We start from the raw sequence: 22544 nt of genomic DNA, 5'->3' as shown, positions 1-22544 counted from the left end.
TGCAGATGGCTGATACTCGTCTTCCAAAGCAAGTCTTCTTTTTCCGACTTAGTCATGGTCAGAGGACTCACGGGGGACAGAGAAAACAATACAAGGACATTCTGAAAGTACGTCTTAAGAAGGGAGACATTGACCTCCCCCAAATTGAGAAGAGATGGCTGGCAATAGATGCAATGGCATCACATCATACATCAAGTCAGAGCCCATTTTGAAGAGAATCACCTTGCTCAAGAGGCTGAGAAATAGCACAGGAGGAAGGAAAGTGTACCGCATCCTGGCTGGCAGTTGTGCTCTCTTCAAGCAACCACCTGTCACAAATGTGGGAAAACCTGTAGAGCACAAATTGGACTCCTCAGTCATCTTAAGTCTTATCAATGACGTTTCCCGAGGCAGACATCATGCTCGTATCAAGGGATAGCCAACAACACAGTATATATTAGAACTGAATCAAATTTCCGATAAATTTGGTTTCAAGACCAAATTTAGCAATTTTGGGTTCAGCGGAATCTTTGCAAATTAAAAAAAATAAAATGTCTCCCATAGCTGTGAAGTTTGTATAAAGGTGTCCTTTGCAGACATTGGGCCCAATTCTGATTTTGCCATAGTAAAACCTCAATTCAGGACATTACTTAACCACATGATTATCATGATTAGTCAATTGGACTCATCATCTGATTACAGTTAGGTATTTGCTTAAATACCTGTCTGAATTGGGACCAAAATGAGGAGTAATTGCACTGAACCCCATTTGAGTTGCACAGGTGTAACTAAGGGCAAAGACCTTTTTACTGCTGATGATGGTGTACAAGCAAGGCAGAAACCAAATTGAGACCAAATTGCCAGGGCTGGCAATCAGAAAAAAGTAACTTGTTAAGTGAGTACATTTGATATGGATATGGAAGTCAACGAGACAACAGAAATTCTCGCAATGTAATTTTTACAGAATCACTTTTTGGAGAAGAACCATGATTCAGAATATTTTAGGTCATGTCCTGCAGACATTATTAGTATTATTTACTCATACTACAATAGCACCTAAAGTCCTTAAATCAGATTATAGCCCCATTATGCTAGGCATGATATATATATGTGCGTGTGTGTGTGTGTGTGTGTGTGTGTGTGTGTGTGTGTGTGGTAAGTGACTGATGGTCTCTGCCCTGAAGAGTTTAGTCTCTTGCTCATGCAATGGGAGTTTTGCCTAAGTAAGAGTTGAGTAGGACTTTTCCCCTGTACCCTAAACCAGACTTTCAACAACAAAACTCAAATGAAAATAGATGTCAACCACTCTTCAGTAATCAGTGCTTATTTTGTAATGACTGGAATGTATTGAATTTCAAAGAGACCATTCAGTTCTAGTAAAATGTCTTAATTTAGCCAGTTGAACTGAGTTAGAGATATCACAGCTCTCCCATATCATAGTACCTATGTAAGCAGAGCTACCCATCCACTTGCTCCTTTTCCAAAGAAGGTGGGTTGGTAGGAACAGGGAATGGACACCCCCTACTTTTGTAGCAAAGGCCTCTACCGGGCTTAAATTACAAACTCCCAGGAGCAAGGAGAAAGCACTGAGACCGAACTGAGACCCAGAGGTGTGTGTCTGGATCACAGCAGCGCCTGGAGCTATTCCATTTATACATTCACCCCAGCTTAGTACCAGAATCTAGTCCCTTATCTGGGGCCAAATCCTGCTATCCGTACAGAGACCAGACATTCATTGCAGGATTTGCCGCCGGTTGAGCGATTTTCTATTGGGTAAATAACTTCTATGGCTGGCCTTATAGAAGTAATGAAGTTAATTGTTTCTTGTGAAGAATCTAGGTACAAGACTTAAGAGCTTATACTAAATATAGTGAATACCATAATGTGAGTTTGTGAGATGGTGGCAATTCCAAAATATCAAGCAAAAACATTGCTTCCAGAACTACAGCATTTCTTTCTAATTTTATAGTGTGCCTAGCTCTAATTTGTGTAGTAATATATGCCCAAAATTTACAAACAACCTCTCTGCTTAGTTTTAGCAGGTATATATTTCAAGTGCAATACAAATGACTGTGCAGAAATATATATATTGCTAATGTTTTTGAGGAACTGTAAATATCTGCCAAAAAGAAGTAGTATATCAAATATTCAGCTAATGATTCTTACACGTACAAGTTTTTATTTTAATTTTAAACAAAGCAGTAATGGATATACATCAAGTACACTAAAAATGTGAATTTTCCCCTAGTTCCTGTAAATAACCTGAATTTGACCTTATGGGCATGATGCAGAAAACATTTATTTTATAGGATTTGTGGGACGTCTGAGTGATAGTGTGGGATGAAGAGGAGTTTTTCTGTTACTTTGGCTTACTAGCTGGCTGAGTTAATTTGTTACCTTTCATGACTGTTGCTGCTAGTGGACTGAATTTATTTGTTTTCCATGTATATTTCTTTAATGCTGCTGGGTGGTCATTATTATATTGTTGTAATACTATTTATTGTCAGGGTTCCTAGAGCTTTTTGCAGGGATGTTTTTTAAACTACTAATTGTCTAAGTAAATAAATACAATTTACACTTAGTGAAGTTACTCAGTCCTTACGCAGCACTAAATTGAGCAATTATCATTATTTCAATTGCTATCCATAAGTAAACACAATCATGAAAACATTAGCTTTGTATGCTTGATTGTTTTGGATCATTGTCATAAACAATAGGTGCAAGAGCACAAGAGAGTAGGTAGACAATCCAGGATAATGAATGCAGAATTTTTCCTCTTTTTATAAATCGCAGTATGAGCACCAGGATAACACGGTATCTCAGCAACAACTTGACAACAGATGTAAACTATTCCCTCAGAGAATAGAAAAAACATCATTTGTCTTCAATAAAGGTATTTAACATTCTGAACAAATCTTAACATAAATTAATTTGCAGTTATACTAGCAGTGTTTTTACATATGCATTCTGTATTTGCATCAAAGTCCTTCCCAGTATTCAGGAACACTTGCTGCTTTTCTGAGAATTAATCATTCAGAATATTAGTAGAGGTTAGCATTCTGCATGCTTTAAGATCAGCTATGGTTTCCCACTTATGTACTGCACTTAGTCTTCAGAGGATTAAACATGTCTGTTCTTGATGATTCAAATGAGAATGAATATTTATTAAATATTGTGTTGGGATGTGCTTATTCATACAGCAAATACAATATATATACTTAAGCTATGTACAAGGATATGAGCAGATCTTAGAAAAAAACTTCTTTCTGTCCAGTTGAAAGCATGTGTTTGGCTACTATTTATTTTTTTAGGACCTGGGTGTATGAAATACTACAGATATATAAGTTCCAGAGGGGTAGCTGTGTTAGTCTGCATACAGCAAAAACAACAAGAGTCCTGTAGCACCTTAAAGACTAACAAATTTCTGTGAGCATAAGCTTTCGTGGGCTGCAACCCACTTCGTCAGATGCATGAAATGGAAATCACAGATAGGAGGTGTATATATATATCCAAGGGTAAGAAACAATAATGGGGAGGGCAAGTGCTAACAAAGTCAATTCAGTTAGAGTAGATGAGGCCTATTCACAACCGTTAATTAGTAGGTGAGAATGTGTGAACAGTGACAATTACTTCTTGTAATGAGAGAACCATTCCAAGCAATGCCATCAATGCCCCTCTGCCATGTACATTGGCCAAACCGGACTGTCACTACGCAAAAGAATAAATGGACACAAATCAGACATAAAAAACGGTAACATCCATAAACCACTAGGAGAGCACTTCAATCTCCCAGGACACTCTGTAGCTGACTTGAAAGTTGCCATACTTCTACAAAAAAACTTCAAAAACAGACTTCAGCGAGAAACTGCAGAGCTGGAACTCATATGCAAACTTGACACAATCATACTGGGTCTGAATCGGGACTTGGAATGGTTATCTCATTACTAGAAGTATAGAAAAAAAAATTAAAGCAGAGGAGGAGATATTTGGTCTCTTTAGTATTTATGGACTAAACAATAATTATTGTTCGTTATTGAGCAGAGTTTGTAAAGTGTGCTGAAAATGGAAAACACCAGGTATTATTATTTGACCAAAAAGATGAATAATCATTTACAGGAATATAACAGTACTGCTCTCTCGCACCTACAACAATGTTTATAATATTGGACTGTTGTGTATTTTGTAATTGATAGGAATAGTTTAGTTTAAGGCCCATGCTTTTCTTTGCTAGATTATATGTTTAGACACTGGCATACATTTTCGAATAAAGGAAAGTACAATAAGAGGAAAAAAAGATTTTTCTTTCATTAAAGCCAGGGGTACTTCAGGCTTAAGGATCTTCAACTGTGCTTCAATCTAAATCTCCTTGCTTGGTGTTATTGACCAATCTACCTAATTATTCTCAGCTACATGGTCAATGTTCTAATATATTTTCATGAATCTTGATGTCTTCCCTGTTTAAATATTAGCCCCTTTAAATTTCAAAATGTTTACATTGATTGTGTAGCATCTGGCCTCATTAAAATACAACAGTTGATAAGAGATTTCACCAAAGAGCTTATCAGGGAGTAGGAAACACAGAACTATAATATACACACTTGTCAAGTATGTTATGCAGACAGACATGGAAATATGTTGGGAGGGAATATGTGACCATCTGTAACTCTTTGCTCAAGTACAATATATGGCTATTAAGGATCAGCATAAAGTAGTTCTGCATAGAGAATCCCGTAAGCATAGAGAAAAATATCTTAAATGAATATGCACCTTTTGATACTAGTTCTCATGCTACATAGCTGGCCAAAATGTCTTCCTCACACAGCTGAAGTGGGCAAATGCAATTAGCTCTGTCTGCTTTCTCTTGGGCATGTGTCTGACATACTAGGCCTAGTAGAAGATAACCATAGCTGAGTGAACCTACTAGCCTCCTTCTGATAAAGTTGATATCAGCAAAATACCCAACATGCTATAGGCCAGATCCTCACATGTTGTAAATCAGCATAGTTACATTGATGTCACTGGAACTATGCCAGTTTACACCAGCTGAGGATCAGACCCCACAAATCCAGAGCTGGCGAGGGAAATAGTGGCCATCTTATATCCATCTGACCCCACATATAGAAGAGATTGTCTTCTATTTCCCATGACCCCATCACCGTGATGCCAAAATTGTTCAAATGCTACTTGTCTGATGTGAATCTAGGGCAGGATCGGTGTCAGAATTCTAGTAGTGTATGGATTATTCAAAAAATTGTTCGTTTATTGTGGTAACATCCTAAGCCATTGACTATTGTGGCATCATTGTGCTATACAAATACATAGAAAGAATTAGGCTCTTTCCATATTGTGCTATCTGAATTATCACTAATATTGATTATTATTATTATTATTATTATATGCTTTTTATGCCCTGATCTACTGATACGAGGCAACCTAGTCTTTTCACCTCGGACGAATGCCATGTTTCTTGCTCTGTTATAGTTTGTTACTATGACAGCAACATCTTTCTCAGTGGTTTTCTTATATATCATCTACCAGGTGGTATTTAGTCAAGGGCTTGTCTAAGAATTCAGTTGTTTGACATCCTTATCTACCCAGACTGCTTCATCCTTCTTTCTCAAATCGTTGTCTCAACAGTCTGCCAGCCTGTCCTTTGTAACGCATCTGCATTGGTTACTTTATCCCACCAGCAAATACCAAATATTCTACACAAGCATCTCTAATGGAATACATTGTTTCCTGTTGTGGGTTTCTAGCATTTGTCAAGTTTCAGAAACATATAACAATGTGTGTCTCATAATGGCATTGTATGTTTTCTTGGTTCTTGTCTGAATCTCTTTATTTTTCCAGTTACTTGCCTGTCTTGAAAACTTGCTTTCCCAATTCTTGCTTTCACCTCCTCATGGAGCTGGCCATTGGCACTTATTGTCCTTCCAAGATATACAAAGTCATTAACCATGCCATATTCTTCACTATTGATCACATATACATCATCTTCACAGACTCTTCTTTCAACAAACATGACTTCTTTGTTTTCTTTTGGCTGATTATTAATCTTGCTTTGGTGGCCTCATATTTGACATTGGTAGTTGTCTTTTTCATAGTATCATCGTCTGCGTCCAACAGAACAACGTCATCTGCAATGTCAAGATCTTGACGTTCTCCTCTACTCCGCATAATCTCTGTCTCTTCCTTTCATGTTGCTTTTCTCATCATGTTATCTACCACAGTGCTGAAGAGGAGAAGTGATAAGATGCCTCCCTGTCACATTCCAGTGACAATAAAAAACCAATCCATCTCTCTCCTCTTTCTGTCCTTGTACAACATTTTGAACCTTCATACAGCGTCTTAGCCAGTGACGTTATCTTTCTAGGAAGTCCATATTGTCCCAAGATATTGCATAGTGGCTTTCTGTGAATGCAGTATTATTTATTTACTTATTATCAGTAACATTGGGCCCAAACCTGTTGTATATGGGACTCAATGACAGTTTTGCCTGAGTAAGGAGTAGGATATTGCCCTTATCATTTACTTAATCAAACCTTTATGGAGAGTTTGCTGTAGTGTGAGTCTACTTCATGATCCTTTGTGCATACATGGATCAAAAGAATAAAAATAATTTGATTGGGTGATCATTATCCACTGTCAATGTTTATATTATGAGAACTCCCAGAGACCCGTGGGGCCTTCTTGTGTTGTGTGCTGTGAAAACATAGAAAAGAGACATTTCTTGGCCCCAGACGGTTTTGCTGAGCCAAATGCAGAACAAAGAGCAAAAGACGTGTTGGACTGGGCAACTGCAGGAGTAACAGCAGCAGCAGCTGCAGCACTCAGCTTCCGAGGCTGCAGGAAATACTGTCAATGGAGTGAAGGATTTTGGCCTGCAAAACTGCAACAGACTGAAGGAAAATGGCAGAAGGAAGATGTAGGAACATGAGCAGCCGTTTGCAAGACAGACTGGCTTATGCAAATGCAGAAATGGCAGCAGCAGATTCGGATGGGGAAGCGTTACTGATCTGTCTCCAAAAATGTTAAAACTGGCTGCTCCTGTAATACCAGGGCCCTGCCACCTACATGCTCAATTTATCACTGTGTCTTGGAGCTGTTCCATCTGACTGGAAGAAAGCAAATATTATCCCACTATATGAGAAAGAGAGAGCACCCACTCAGCTTATTACTTACAGACCCATCTCACTGCTTCCAACCCTATCCATAATAAATAATGAATTGGTTCACAAGCAACTGTTTAAATACTTGGAGTTAAACGACACACTGACTGAGGCTCAGTCTGGATTTCATTCTCATTATTTCACTGTCATTGCACTAAAAAGTGTTGGAGACATTTTCTCTGTTCATGGATCAAAGTTTATTTATAGGTGCAATACTTATTACCCTGTCAAAGGCCCTTTGACATTGCTGGTCATTCTCACATACAGAAATTAATCTCAAATCAATTTAAATCAAAAAGCAGCTGATGGGTTTCAATCATGTTCATCCTCTAGATACCAGATGGGCAGTATTAGTGATGAATTGTCATGTCTTCAGCATATTACTAATGATGTCTGACAATGCTCTGTATGGACCCCACATTGACTATTGTATGTTTGTAAAATACTGCAGCCCTTCTTAATAGAAGAGAGTACCTCTGTATGGCCAAAAGTGTTGGATGTACCAGAGCGAAATCTTCGCTAAAATAGAAAGTAAATATGCAATTAGAGCTTGATCTCTTGCAGACAAACAGCTGATTCTCCTGTCATGATCACTGATACAAATCAGGAGTAACTCCGTTGTTGTCATGGGAGATAAACTGGTGAGAGAGGAAAAATGAACCCCATATCTTAAAAAAATAAAATCTGGAGAGGGATGGAAGCAGTCCTAGTAGGAAGAGTTGTCTGTGTTGAGTTGATGAGTCATAGAGTGAACTTTTACATTTATACTCTCTATTTTGGTTTCATTTATATTTTTAAATCCCAGACATAAGAAATGGGGGGAGATCTTCACTTTGGTTCCTATCATTAGGCAGAAAGATGAAGCCCTTCTCATTTGATTAAAAAGAGCCAAGTGAAAGGGCAAAAACAAAAAACCAAGATAATTTTATTCTCAGGCTCAATCTTCTCTGAAGCAAGAATCTCCAGCGTTGAGACCATTCCTCATGTTCTCAAGTGTGCTTTTTAATTCTAGAAGCTAACGGAATCTTTGCATGAAAAATGTGATTGCCTGAAATTAGAACCACAGGGGCTAGCTTTCAAAATGTTACCTCAGTTTAATTATCCTCTCTCTTCACCCCTTCTGGAGTTATAGTCAAGGTGACGTACCATGTTTAGTATTCAAGGCAGAAAACAGGAAGTCAAGGGATCTGGGCTATACTCTTGTCTTTGACACAGACTCGCTGTGTGATGTTGGTCAAGTGTGTGTGTGATTTCTGACTCAGAAAGTCAGCATTACTGAAGGTCCTACATTAAATTATAATACCCTGCAGGTGGATCCATTTGAAGTGAAGTCATTGACTTATAAAGGGCATATATGGTAATCCCTCTGTTTCTGTATCAGTAAAATGGGAGTAACCGTGCTTACATATCCCACAAGAGGTGAGATTTTAGGCCTCATTCATACATACCTGGCCCCAGTCCTGCAATCCTTAAGGGCTACATTGTGCCTCAGATTACACACTCATACAAGAGAGTAAGAACCTCTCTACCTTACACATGCTGCCTGGGCCTTGTGTTCTTACTCTAACTTACTCCCTTGGGTTCAGGTGCATAGGAATAAACCCAATCATTTGCTGATTACTCCCTCCCCAGAGGATTTGGGAAGAACCTTAGGTCAACCTCCCCTAATTACTGGTCAGAGTAGCTGAGTCTGTGCAGGAAAGGTAGTGTCTGACTATTGATGTATGTCAGCAGTAAATTACTAGTCCCACTTCCAGAACAAGGAGGAAGCAAGGGAGAAAGTGTGATTCAGAGGTGGGTCTCTTAATTTTAGACACAATAATTCCCAGGATTGCTCCTGAGATGAAGCAATTTATCCACCACTCCTTGCTTAGGGCTGTGTCTAAACTCAGAATCTAGCCATAAACAGATAAAACTTTCACTGAAAATCTGACTTCACACTGAAGTCAGGGAGTTTGGCCTGAAAAAATCCACAGGATCAGGTCTGATGTGTTTAATGGGAATGGGATTGCCTCCTTAGAGCAGCCCAAGATTAAATGAGGCATGAGCTACAGACATGACAAAATACTCTTTCTTCTTGATATCAGTGACTTGACCCAGATGAAAAAGGGGAATTTTGTCCCAATCAGCTGACTGGTGCACAAGGAGGGTGTCTGTCAGGAACAAGACCCTTAGCTGCTCCTGCTCAGTACTCCTCACACCCTAATGAGCCAGCCAGGCAGCCTGATGGACTGCCCTGCCTGACTGGCTGAGGGAACCAGAAGACTGGTTCTTAAATCTAGCAGCAGCTCACTATCTGCTCAAAGCACATGCCTATGGACTGTGTTTCCTTGTGCACATTGCTCCAAGCCCCTCTCCTGCACCCAGCTCTGTTTCTCATCTTGCTCCTACCTTCTCTGACTCCTGGTAATCCAGCTCCAACTCTTGGCTTTGGCTCTGATTTTGCCTCAACCCTCAGCTCTGACATTCAGACTCTGACCACTAGGTCTGATTGCCTATGACCCAGGCTGCTGACAGTGTCACGATATCAGGTATCAGGATATTGGACTTAATTTCACACTTGAGATTTATAGATGGCAATCAACAATAAACTTCGAGTTCTACTGTCTTAAGCAAAAAGACAGACAAATTAAAATTTCATCTTTTGTTGTCCCATCTAGATTAGGGTGGAGATGTGAGGTTTTTTTTAAATTTCTTCCTATGAGCTCACCAACTAATTCAATAACACTTAACATGATTTGTAGGCTTGTCCTTTCTTGCAATTTTTCTGTCTATCATTGAAATATATATATATGCAACTGTCATGGATTTCTTTTTAAAATATGTATCATCTCCCCTGGTTCATATTTTTATTCAACTGCCTGTCTGTTTATGTACCTGCATATTAGAAAAGATTCATTCTTTCAGACATCTATATCTGTTTTTTCTCTGAGGTCCTCTAATGAATCTAGTTTTGTACTACCCAGAGTTAGTGTGAATTGTAGAAAAGCTGCTTCTGTTCCTCCTGCTCACTCTTCCCCCAATTGTGATAGTTTTGTTTTTGATGTGAGAAAATGCCACAACTTTAAACATTTTTAAAATGTGTGTTAGAGAGTTTAAAAGCACAATATGAATGTCTTAATATTTATCACTGAAATTATTCACTCGGGTGTATGAGTTAATCTTTGTAACATGTTCTATACTTGTAGTTTCTCTCCAGTATGCTTGAAGTACAGTATTTATATCACGAATAAATTCACGATAAAACATGTTCTAAATTAATTTCTTATTGAACTGTTGACAGTTGATTAGCAGTTGCTTGGTTCATGGACATAGGCGAGTTCAAGCCCCATAATGTCTTACATTTCTTCTTTAAAAAAGAAGCACCTACAATAGGAAATCCATCGCTCAGAGAGGAATCCCCTAGTAGTGAAAACTTTATTATACCCTTGAGTTGCATGTATGAGTTTGGGCACAGAAGCCATGCTTGGGAGGGGCTGCCAAGTGCTAGGGTAGGGTGCTCCACTCTCAGTATGAATAGGCTGGCATGGAAGGGAGAATTAGAATGGGCCAGAAGAGGGGCTCACCTCTATGTGGAACCTGTGGTAGGGAATCTGGGTATAAGGGTGGAGGAGAATCCCGTGGCCATAGGGTGCTGGCCAGGAGAATCAGCGGCCGTGGAGAAGCTGTGTCTAGCTCCACGACTATTCCTGTGTTCATAAACTGATAGGTTTTAAGATGAGAAGAGACTATTATAATCCTCTACTCTGACCTCTTCTGTCACACAGGCCATAGAACTTCATTCAGTAAATCATTCATCTGAAAGAATTATCCTTCCCCACTAGTTAGAAAAAGGATTGTGTGTCTTTCCCCTTCCCCACACCAACTTCCACCTCGATAAAGACCTGTTACTCTGCCTTATGCAGTTTACCTGCATTTCACCCTGATGCACAATTATTTTAAACAACTCTGTTTCTTTGTGCTATATTATTTACTGTTATCATGCATGGACAAAAAGGGGCATGCTCTTTCATCAAGGCAATCACTGAAGAAATGATGGCAAGAATGCACTGGCAGCAAACATGGGGGGAAAAGGAGAGATTGAAATTGCTTTGAAATAGTCCTTTGATGTTGGTGAAGTAGAATCTGTCTTCCACCATGAATGGGGTATGGAAAGTAAATAAGCAGAAACTGATTAAAGTGAACTGCACTGAAGGCTACAATTATGGGGCTTTTAAATTTTTTTTATATAACATATTTAATGTACCTCATAACTTGTCCCTAAATAGGGCTTCCCAAGAACAATATAACTTCCCTAAATTCCAATGGATTTTCAAGCTATACTTCTGACTACCTTAGCATTTAGCTGTTTAAATGCTTTTTCATGTGGTCAGTGATTTTTGAGACATCCAATCTTTTCAGGTTCCCTTTACTCTAGTCTCACATTTCCATGAGGTCTCTACCACCATTGGCCAACCCCCATTGGCATCCACTTCTGTTGGGGAAGGGACAATGCCCAATGAAATTAAAGTTGTTTCCAAGGTGTATAGTTTGTGCTCCTAGCGGCATTAATCCCAGCTGTTTTTCCTGGCAGTATTTCCGCTGGTTTGAGCAAAGACCATCATGCAGGGTTCTGCAGCTGCTCCTTGGCCCTGCTCGCACATAGAGAAGCTGCAAACCCCAGCCACAGTGGAGGCTCAGCTCATGTTAATGAGGGCTTACTCATGTCAGTATCCTTTTAGTTTCAACGGGGATTATTTGCTAGTGTGAGTGCTCCCCTGGGTGAGTACAGGTAGCCACGTCAAGCCCTAATGTGTGGAGGGGTTTCTGCAGACTGAAAGGGAGTTTACCATGAAGATGCTTTGCCTTCTGTTCCCCCTTTCTCTGTTTCTGAATTCCCATTCAATGTCTGCCTGCCTCTTCTGCCTTCTGTTAGTGAGAACAGAAGGAAGCATCCAGCCCCTTATTATATATACTTGTAGGGGCCTGTGTGTATTTTTAAATTAGTTCATCTACTTCCAAGTGTTACCGTAAATCCCTGATGTATTAATTTATGTATGACCTGTCTTCTGGAACTTTATCAAGGACTTCCTGAAATTTTCAAATAAATTACATTGCATCTGCTCTCCTTATTAATAATCTGTGATAAAACCTTTCCTGGGCTAAAACCATTTTCTGTCTGCTTACCTGTACATACCGAGATCAGAAAAGGCATCTCAACCCAGCTTTTTCTCTCTGTTTTACATCAGCAAGTTAAAAAGAGGAAAACATCTAACAGGTATCATAAAATTTGGGGTTTATGAAAGATAGTGTTTAACAGGAGAGTGGAATCTTGGAGACATTTCTCCACAGAATGGGTCTGAAATATACAGTGAAAATGCAAGTTTTCTTACAAAGACACACTCTCGCCAGAAAACCAAACAATAGGTAAGGGATATAATTAAGAGAAATGGAAAATCTTACTCCTGTTTCGGTTAACAGAACTATTTAATTAAATGATGAAGTGGGATGCACTACTTAAATACAAATTATGGTCAAACCTGTAACAGTATATATAAATGGTATGGCCCATAATCTATTTGTGTCTCTTGCTGTATTCCCTTACTTTGTATATTTGATGCCCTCTCTTTCACAATTTATATGAGAAAATAGCTTGCAATGTCCACATTTCTTTGTATCTTAAAGAACAGAACTCACCACACCTCTTTCAACAACTGGTAGTATTGAGTCAAAGTTCTAGGGGTTTCTCAGCACCAGAGTGGAGACTCAGTCTAGTACAGAGAAATGTGCATAGTATTCAGAAAAATGAGAAAATCTTTGGCTTCACCAAATTGCGTGCTGGTGACTAATGGGGAAAATAAGCAAACTGAATGCAAAGTCAGAGCTCTGCAATGGGTCGAATACAAATGATGTCCCCAGCAGCAATTTTTAGGAGCGGTGGCTACTTAGGAGTGTTCCAGAAACCTACAGCACTAATGCAGAGGAAACCGATTAATGGATTGCAAGGTCAAAGGGGAACACTGTGATCATCTACGTAAGACCATAAAATGGCCATACTAGGTCAGACCAATGGTCCATTTAGACCAGTATTCAGTGTTTGGGTAGTGGCCAGTGCCACATGTTTTGGAGGGAATGAACAGAACAGGGCAATTAGTGAGTAATCCATCCCCTATTGTCCTGTCCCAGCTTCTGGCAGTTGGAGGTTTAGGGACAGCCAGAGCATGGGGTTGCATCCCTGACCATTTTGGCTAATAGACATTGATGGACCTGTGCTCCATGAACTTACCTGGTCTCTTTTTTTTGAACCCAGTTATGCTTTTGATGTTCACAAGATGCCTGGCAACAAGTTCCACCGGTTTACTGTGCATTGTGTGAAGAAGTACTTCCTTATATTAGTTTTATACCTGCTACCTATTAATTTCATTGGGTCTCCCCTGGTTCTTGTTTTATTTGAAGGGGCAAACAGTTCTTCCCTATGCACTTTGTCTACACCATTCATGATTTGATAGATCTCTAGAATATCCTTCCTCATTTGTCTCTCTTCTAAGATGACTGTTCACGTTTTTTAAAAAATCTCTCCTCATATGGAAGCTGTTCCATACATCAATCACTTTGATTGCCCTTCGCTGTATCTTTTCCAGTTCTAATATCTTTAAGACAGGGTGAATAGAACTGCATACAGCATATATATATATAAAGGTGTGGATGTACCATGTATATTGTGGCATTATGATATTTTCTGTCTTATTACCTATCTCTTTCCTAATGGTTCCTAACAGTCTGTTAGCTTTTTTGACTGTCATTTCACACTGAGCAGATGTTTTCAGAGAACTATCCACAGTGACTCGGAGACCAATTTCTTCAGTGGTAACAGCTAATTTAGACCCCATCATTTTGTACTTATAGTTGTGATTATGTTTTCCAGTGTGCATTATTTTGTGTTTATCAGCACTGAATTTCATCTGCCATGTTGTTGCCCACTCACTCAGTTTTCTGAGATTGCTTTGTAACTCTTCGCAGTCTGCTTTGGACTTATCTGTCTTGATGCCAAGACAAGGACGTGGACAGTCTGACCTAGTGGTCAAAGCAGGAGTCATGGTGGCTAAGATACTGGTAGGTCAGAGTCTGAGACAGGCCAGTAGGCAAAACAGAAAGTCAGGTTTCAGGAGGTAAGCTGGGTCAGAAGCAGGAGGCAAACTTGAGAGCAGAACCACAGATCAGTAACCAGAATCAGGCCAGGTCAGGATACCGAGAAATCAAGCTGCAGGAGCAGGAAGCACACAGTCCAGAGTCAGGTGGATCCCAGTTGCGTGGACAACTTAGTGTTCCTGTGCTGGGTTTAAATATGGACTGTGGACCAATCAGGGACCCCAGTGTTCTGCCAATCCATTCCCAGGACAGGGATCCTCTGTCTGAGTTCAGCTCCTATTCTGACACCAATTAGTAGGCCCTGGGTGGCAAGTTGCAACCTGCTAACTTCAATGAGCCCTCAGGACCAGAGTTCAAGACCCATAGTCCGTGACACAAATAACTTGGTAACAGCTAGGAATATTGCTACTTCATTGTTCACCCACTTTTCCAGACCATTTATATATGTGGAACAGCACTGGTCCCAGTACAGATCCAGTCCTGATGGCTTATTAGTATTTATGTAATCAGTTTGTTCCAAAACGTCTTTTACTGACACCTCAGTCAGGGGCAGTTCCTCAGATTTGCCACCTAAATAGAATGGCTCAGGTATCTCAGAATCTCCCTCACATCCTCTGCAGGGAAGACCTTTGCAAAGAATTCATTTAGCCTCTCTGCAATGGCCTTGTCTTCCTTGAGTGCTCCTTTAGCACCTTGATCATCCACTGGCCCCACTGACTCTTTGGCAGACTTCCTGCTTCTGATGTACTTCAAAATTTTTTTGCTGTTAGTTTTTGTTTCTTTTACTAGTTGCTCTTCAAATGCTTTTTTGGTCTGCCTAATAATATATTTACACTTGACTTGCCAGAGTTTATGCGCCTTTCTATTTTCCTCTGTATAATTTCACTTCCAGTTGGCAAAGGATGTTTTTTGGCCTCTTTTACTCTGTTTAGCCATGGTGGTATTTTTTTGGTTCTCTGTGGATTTTTTTTAAAGTAAGAGAGAGAGAGTGTGTGTGTGTGTGTGTGTGTGTGTTTGGATTGAACCTCTGTTATGTTTTTAAATAATTCCCACTCAACTTGTAGGCATTTCATTCTTGTGACAGTTCCTTTTAATGCCTGTTTAACTAGATTCCTCATTTTTTGTGTAGTTCCCCTTTTTGAAGATAAAAGAGATTGTGGTGGGTTTCTTTGATCTTTTATCCCCTTCAAGGATGTTAAATTTAATTACTTCAAGGTTGCTATTACCTAGTGGATCTGCTATAGTCACTTCTTGTACCAGATCCTATGTGCTGTTTACTTACTAAATCAAGAACTGTCTCTTCCTTTGTGGGTTCCAGGAGTAGCTTCTCCAATCATTAATGAAGTATAGAAATTTTATCTTTGCATCCCATATGAGGAAACATGTATCCATTCAATAGGAAGATAGTTGAAATCTCTCGTTATTAATGAGTTTTCTGTTTTTATAGCTTCTCTAATCTCCCTGAGCATTTCACAGTAACTGTCACCATGCTGGTGGTTGGTAGTATATTCCTTCTGCTAGCCTCTTATTATTCAGGCATGGAATTTCTATCCATAGAGATTCTATGGTACAGTTTGATTCATTTAAGATTTTTACTATATTTTACTGAATACTTTTTCACATATAGTGCCACTCCCCCCACCAATGTGATCTACTCTGTCATTCCTATATATTTTGTACCTTGATATTACCATGTCCCATTGATTATCATTGTTCCATCAAGTTATGGCTAGAATAGGCATCACAAAATCCTCATTGAATACCAAGCACTCAAATTCACCCATCTTAGTATTTAGACATCTGGCATTTGTATACAAGCAGTTATAAAACTTGTCAGTATTTAGTTGTCTGTGATGTAGTTGAATAGGACTCTGGTTTTTTGTTTGACTTGCTCTTTAGTTTCTATTTTGTACTTCTTCAACTTATATCTTCTCTTTATTAGGATATAGAGTATCGCCTTTAATAAATCTTCCTGTAAGGAATGTCTCTATCCAAATCATGTGCTTCTCTTTTTTTCCCAAATCCTTAGTTGAAAAATTCCTCTACGACCTTTTTAATTTTACATACCAGCAATTTGATTCCATTTTGATTTAGGTGGAGCCCATCCTTCCTGTATAGGCTCCTCCTTTCCCAAATGGTTCCCAGTTCCTAATAATTCTAAATGCCTTCTCCAGACATCATTGTCTAATCCATGTGTTGAGACCCTGCAGTTCTGCCTGTTTCAATGTCCCTGCAAATGGAAATGAAAGCAATTCAGAGAATGCTACCATGGAGGTCCTGGACTTTAATCTATTACCTAGCAGTCAAATTTGGACTACCGGCCCTCTCTCATACCTTTACAACGATCACTGGCTCCTCCCCAGCATTGTACATAAGTCTATCTAGATGTCTTGAGAGGTCTACAACCTTTGCAGCTGGCAGGCAATTCACAATGCAATTCTCCTCGTTATCGCAAACCCAACTATCTATACTTCTAATAATCAGATCCCCACTACTATTTCCTGATAACAGGGTTCCCCTCTCCTGGAGAAGTATCTTCAGTATGAAAGGATACCATGACTTCTGGAGGAAGGGTCCCAACTATAGGATCGTATCCCTCTTCTCCAGCTTGATGTTTTCCTTCCTCGAGACTTTCATCCTCCTAAACAGCACAGAGGCTGTCAGATTGGGAATGGGACCACTCTACTGTGTCCTGGAAAGTCTCGTATATGTACCTCTCTCTCTCTTAGCTCCTCCAGTTCAGGCACTCTGGCTTCTAGTCATCTATTCTGACCTCTTGTAAAACACAGGCCATAGAACCTTCCCAAAATAATTCCAGAAGATATCTCTTGATTTAAAATTGTGAGTGATGGCGAATCCACCACAACTCTTGGTAAATTGTTTGGTTAATTATTATCACAATAAAAAATGTGTGCCTTATTACCAGTCTGAATTCATCTAGCTTCAGTTTCCAACCATTGGAATATATTATTCCTTTCTCTCCTAGATTGAATAACCCATTATTAAATACTTGTTCCCATGTAGATACTTGCAGACTGAAAACAAGTCGCCCCTTAACCTTCTCTTTGTTATGCTAAGTAAACTCAAAGAGCTCAATCTATCACTGTTAGGCATGTTTTGTAATCCTTTAATCATTCACGTAGCTCTTCACTGAACTCTCTCCAATTTATCAACATCCTTCTTGATTTGTGGGCACCAGAACTGGACACAGTATTGCAGCAGGGGTTGCATCAATGCCAAATACAGAGGTAAAATAACATCTCTACTTCTCTGGAAGATTCCCGTTTATGCATTCAAGGATCACATTAGCCCTTTTGACCACAGTGTTTCACTGGGAGCTCATGTTCAGCTTATTATTCACCACAACCCACAAATCTCTTTCAGGAACCACTGCTTCCCAGGATAGAGTTGCCTATCTTTAAGTATGGCCTACATTCTTTGTTCCTAGATGGCTATATTTACATTTCGACATATCAAAACACCCATTGTTTGTTTGTTGCACCCAGTTGACCAAGTGATCCAGATTACTCTTGAATCAATGCCCTGTCCTCTTCATTATTTACAACTCCTCCAATTTTTGTCATCAGCAAACGTGATCAGTGATTTTGTTTTCTTCCATGTCATTAGTAAAACTGTTAAATAGCATAGGGCTAAAGAACCAACCCTGGGAGACCCCACAGGAAAGACACCTACTTGATAACAATTCCCCATTTACAATTACGTTTTGATACCTTGCAGTTAGGCAGTTTTTAATCCATCTAATGTGTGCCACATTAATTTTATATCATTCTAATTTTTTAATTAAAATGTTGTGTGGTATCAAGTCAAATGCCTTACAGAAAACTAATATCAACACTATTACCTTTATCAATTATTACCTTCGTAATCTCATCAAAAAAAGATATCAAGTTGATTTGACAGAATCTATTGATCTACTTATTTACATTAATTACATTTACCCTGCTTTAGTTCTTTATTAAACACATGTAGGATTCTCAATATTAAACTCATGTATTACCAGCTTCTTCAATTGCTGAAATCTGTGTCAAGAGCCCTTGCATGTGTGGATCAAAAAATAGCTAGAATGGACAAGTCTGTTAATAGTTTATAACTGGTAAAGATTTACTATCTCTGGGTAGCAAAAAAACTTAGAAGTAGTATGTAAAGATGGTCACTATGCCTCTTGGAATACAGTTTTTAATGTGAGATCATTTCCTATATAGGAGAAAGGTAGAAACTTCAGAAAACCAACCCAAAATACCACAATTGAAGATATGGCACCTACCTGAGACGTCAGTTTGCCTTTTGTCTCTAAGGAACTGGTTTGTGGCTGCTCCCCCAGATTTGTAATATGTCTTAGTAACATCATACTGTAGAATCTTATAACTTTACATACAATGTTGCCACACATTTTACCAGGACAATATTGATCGGGAAATCATGAGTTTTCAGATGATACCTTACATGGCATAGTTTTATACAAAATTTATCATAGTCTTAAAAAGGGGTAAACCTAGGACACAGACACTCAGTGACAAAATAATTTCTGCCAAGCTGGACTGGGGCTTGAACTTTTGCTCAAAAATGTAGTAGGGACACCACAGACAGAAGGACTTCTGGTGAGAGGAAAGGCTCAAGTTGGCTGCACAGCTTGGGGTTTCAGCACAGAGGCAAGCACTTGCTTTGTAGTTCCTGGAACAGGAACAGTGGCTAAGGGAGAAGGACAAAGCTCAGCAGAAAGAGTTTTTTGAGCAGCAGATATCAATAATAGCCACAAGAGAACCAGCTCCAGCTGCATCACCCACACCAGAGCCTGAGTCTCCTGCACAGTATTCTGTGATGCATTCCAGACACAGCTTGAAAAATTCCACGGCTAGGTGGCCCATGCAATCATGTCCCAGGAGCAGCTGGGCAAGGCAACTTTGCCTCATGCAGCCCTCCATATTGGACCCCCTCCCATCACTGTGGATGCCAAGTGCATGGCTAACAGAGAAAGAAGGGAAAGGAGAATGGGAAACCAGGGACATGCAACGGTAGGGGACTTCTGTCTTCTGCATGGTTTCACCGTGTGCACTTATTCATGCACTTTGGGTTTTTTTCTTTAAGGCTCTGTTGTCACTGACATTTTGGTGTGGTAATGGCAGCTAACATGCCTGGAAATGGGTTAAAGTTTATAAATAAAGCTTTTTATTTCAGCAAGGAGGTCTATTACCATCACTGCATCACATCATTCATTGTTATTTAAAATAATAGAGGTAAACATGATGAGGAGCCCTCAGGAATTAATATGCAAACCCTATTCCTCAATACCATTGTCTGTCAGTGGTTCTCAACCTTTTTACCCCAGAAACCCCTAAACTTAAATAGACAAACCTGTCAACCCCCACTTCGTGGTGATGCATGGGGGGCAGGGCACACAGGGTCACATGTCCCCCTATTTCTATTTCTGCCTTCCATTTGACCCTGCTCCATGAAGTGCTGATGTAGCAGAGCAGAGCAGTTGTGTGTCTCCGTGGCTAGCTGCTGCCTGCATGTGGAGGCAATAGTGGTGAGGCAACGCCTTCTGATGGCAGTGGGAGATCTCTCTTCTGCAGTGACACTGCAATTTTTGGTTGCACTTCTCCCAAGCCAGACAGGCTGTGTAGCCCACTAAAGTGAGTCAGGTGCTGAAGGTGGCCCTCCCTCACCAAGCCCCAGCCCTGCAGGGCTGAGGCCCAGTTTATTTGGGCAGACCAGTTTATTACTTGCAGACTGGGAGGGGGCCACAGACCCCCATTTGAGAACCCATGGCCTATGTCAATCACTTCCTTAATCAATCCATATGGTGAATCAACCTACCCATCCCCATTTGATAAGTGGTCGTGTCATTCATAAGTACACTGCACGGCAGTCATCCCTCTGCACGTTCATAAATGTACTATTCTCCTGCTTCGGGCCATGCGAGTCCATAACGTGGGAGCACAAAGTGACTCTGACTTCTGGTTCCTGCGTGCATCCAGCTCCAGCTGTGGCAGGTGCACTTTCTGGCTGAGTGTACGGCTTCAGCGCATCACTGTCATGTTTCCATTCAGGGGAAATAGCTCACCTCTGGCTTCGGAGACTGGGATGAGCACACCGCAAGGAATGCAGAGATCACTGACAGTGGAATCCCAACGGGTCTGTAGACATCTTCACCGCGATTTTGATCTGCCAGAAGGTGCCATTCTACACCTGCTGAGAGGGTAATTAAACTGTCTTTTGCCAGGGCCTCTGATATCAGGATACAGTTTCATAAGCCAAGGCAAAAGTAGGTAGAGGGGGTTCCCCAGAACAACAGTGGGGACAGTCATTCTGTTTATGACAATATCATTTAGTAGGAATAGTGTTCAAGCCTGTCCATCAATATAGATTTCTCAGTGGTGAAAAACCGCACCATCATGCACTTTCTCAGTGCAACCCACACTGACATTCCTAAATTTCCCTCTATGGGGCCCCAAGGGCCTGCATGACAATGCAATAGTAGCCTTTCTGGTTTATGCTCCTTGTGGAGGGCATACCATGGGCACATGAGTCCCATCAATTGTTCTGGCGCAGCTTGGAAACCCATTATCCCAAAGCCAGCAGTTACTTCAGGAATATCTTTTATGCCTGTCACCTTGGGGTAACCTACATACCTGATAGCCACATTTCTGGACCTTTGTAAGCAGTATAAAGACACAAACATGAGGGCAGCCATCCCAGTTCAGAGATAGGTAGCTAAAACTGTCTGGAAGCTGGCTACCCCAAACTGCTAGATGTCCATTGCCAATCAGTTTGGCGTTGGAAAGTCAAGGGTGGGTAAAGTGGTGGTGGAGGTTTCTGTGGCATTCTTCATGCAAAAGTTCTGGACCCAGTGCTGGTTATCCCAGGTCTGCCTGATGAAGTGGTCCCACCAGTCTGTGCTTGTGGCCCAGTCTTCATAGGGGACATCAGTGATTATACCAAGTGTCATGAGCAGCATGAGCCAATTAGTCTGCCATGTCTCCTCTTGTTCCATCAAAAGCGCTGTCAAGTGCCTTTGGTGGGTCAGAAAAAGCCAGCAAAATGTCCACCAACATCTCTAGGAAAGTTCTGCCTGTTTCCTGACACAGAAGTGAAAGCACAAACAAGAAAAATTCTTCAAAAGGTGCCTCCTCCATGTTGCTGGCTCCAGGAGCTGGGATGCTGGGAGCATAAAATGACTTCTTGGAGGGATCTGTGGGCAAGCTGTTCAAACTTCCTGTAATGTGCAGTGTGGTCAGTCAATTTTTTCCACAGTGCATCTAGTTCAAAGGGCTAGAGTGACCACATTTTGGGAGGGTACTAGAGAGTCTGAAATATGGTTGGTTTGACTTGGGTCTGGGTGCTCTAGTGTGATCGTGCAGTCCCAGGTTTAAGCCGGGTTAGAAAATTCTTAACATAGGGTTAACAATCAATGCGGATCCTCAACCTAGGATTCTCTAACCCAACGTCAGCTGACTCAAGTCCCACTAACCCTCGTCTTATATTGCATTGCAGACATGCCCTCAGTAACTGGAAAGAAGAGTCATTTTAACTTTTAAATTAAGATAATCAGCAATGAAAATAAATTTTACAGTGACCAGTAATGCTTTTAACAACATGAATTTGTATAGTGTTTTTCATGAAAATCCCAGGACACTTTACAGCTGAACCATTAAAGAGAAAGAGACAACACAGTTACAAAATGAAAGCCCTAGCAAAGAAGGCTGCATTTGGATCTCTGTCACACAGGCCTATAACATGTTCTAATTAAGTTTCCAAATAATTTTTTGGTCATAAAACAGTTGTCATTTATTGCCTGTTAAATGAATGTGGGCTAAATATTAAAACAAATTTATTAAGGATTAATAATCTCTGTATATTGGAACTATTACTTAGAAGACAATTCATCCTAAATGATTACATGAATTTCGAATGCAAAACCTAAGCCAGGCACATTGAAACAAAAGCAAATGTTTGCGCAAATCATCTGAGTTTTGCATATCTGTACATTCACTTTATGCCAGCCAAGGCTCCAATCCAGCAATGAACTGAAGCGGGTGCATCACTTGATGTGAATAGTCCCACTGGCTTCAGTTTACAAATGTTTAATTTGTTTTGCTGGATCAGGGCCTGAGGGCACAGTCCTGCCAACCCTTAACCACAAGAGTATCAGATAATATCTAAAGTATGCCTGCCTACTTGGCCAAAATTTATCTCGCGCCACTGTTCAGAAACCTCTAGAGCAGAGGTAGTCAATTAGTTTTTGTC

At 40.2% G+C, this 22544-nt stretch overlaps 1 long non-coding RNA gene across 1 annotated transcript; it reads left to right on the top strand.

Moving 5' to 3' along the window:
* The first annotated feature begins 1287 nt into the window (after positions 1-1287).
* Positions 1288-22023, top strand: LOC137145668 (uncharacterized). Its single transcript, XR_010917712.1, has 3 exons — positions 1288-2872; positions 20348-20497; positions 21792-22023. It is a non-coding gene; the product is annotated as an uncharacterized lncRNA (long non-coding RNA).
* Positions 22024-22544: the final 521 nt, after the last annotated feature.

This window comes from Emydura macquarii, unplaced genomic scaffold (genome assembly GCF_026122565.2).
Source record: "Emydura macquarii macquarii isolate MOO-44397 ecotype Brisbane River unplaced genomic scaffold, CSIRO-AGI_Emac_v2 contig_3603, whole genome shotgun sequence".
Lineage (NCBI taxonomy): Eukaryota > Metazoa > Chordata > Testudines > Chelidae > Emydura > Emydura macquarii.
This window is presented reverse-complemented; position numbering and strand designations above follow the sequence as displayed.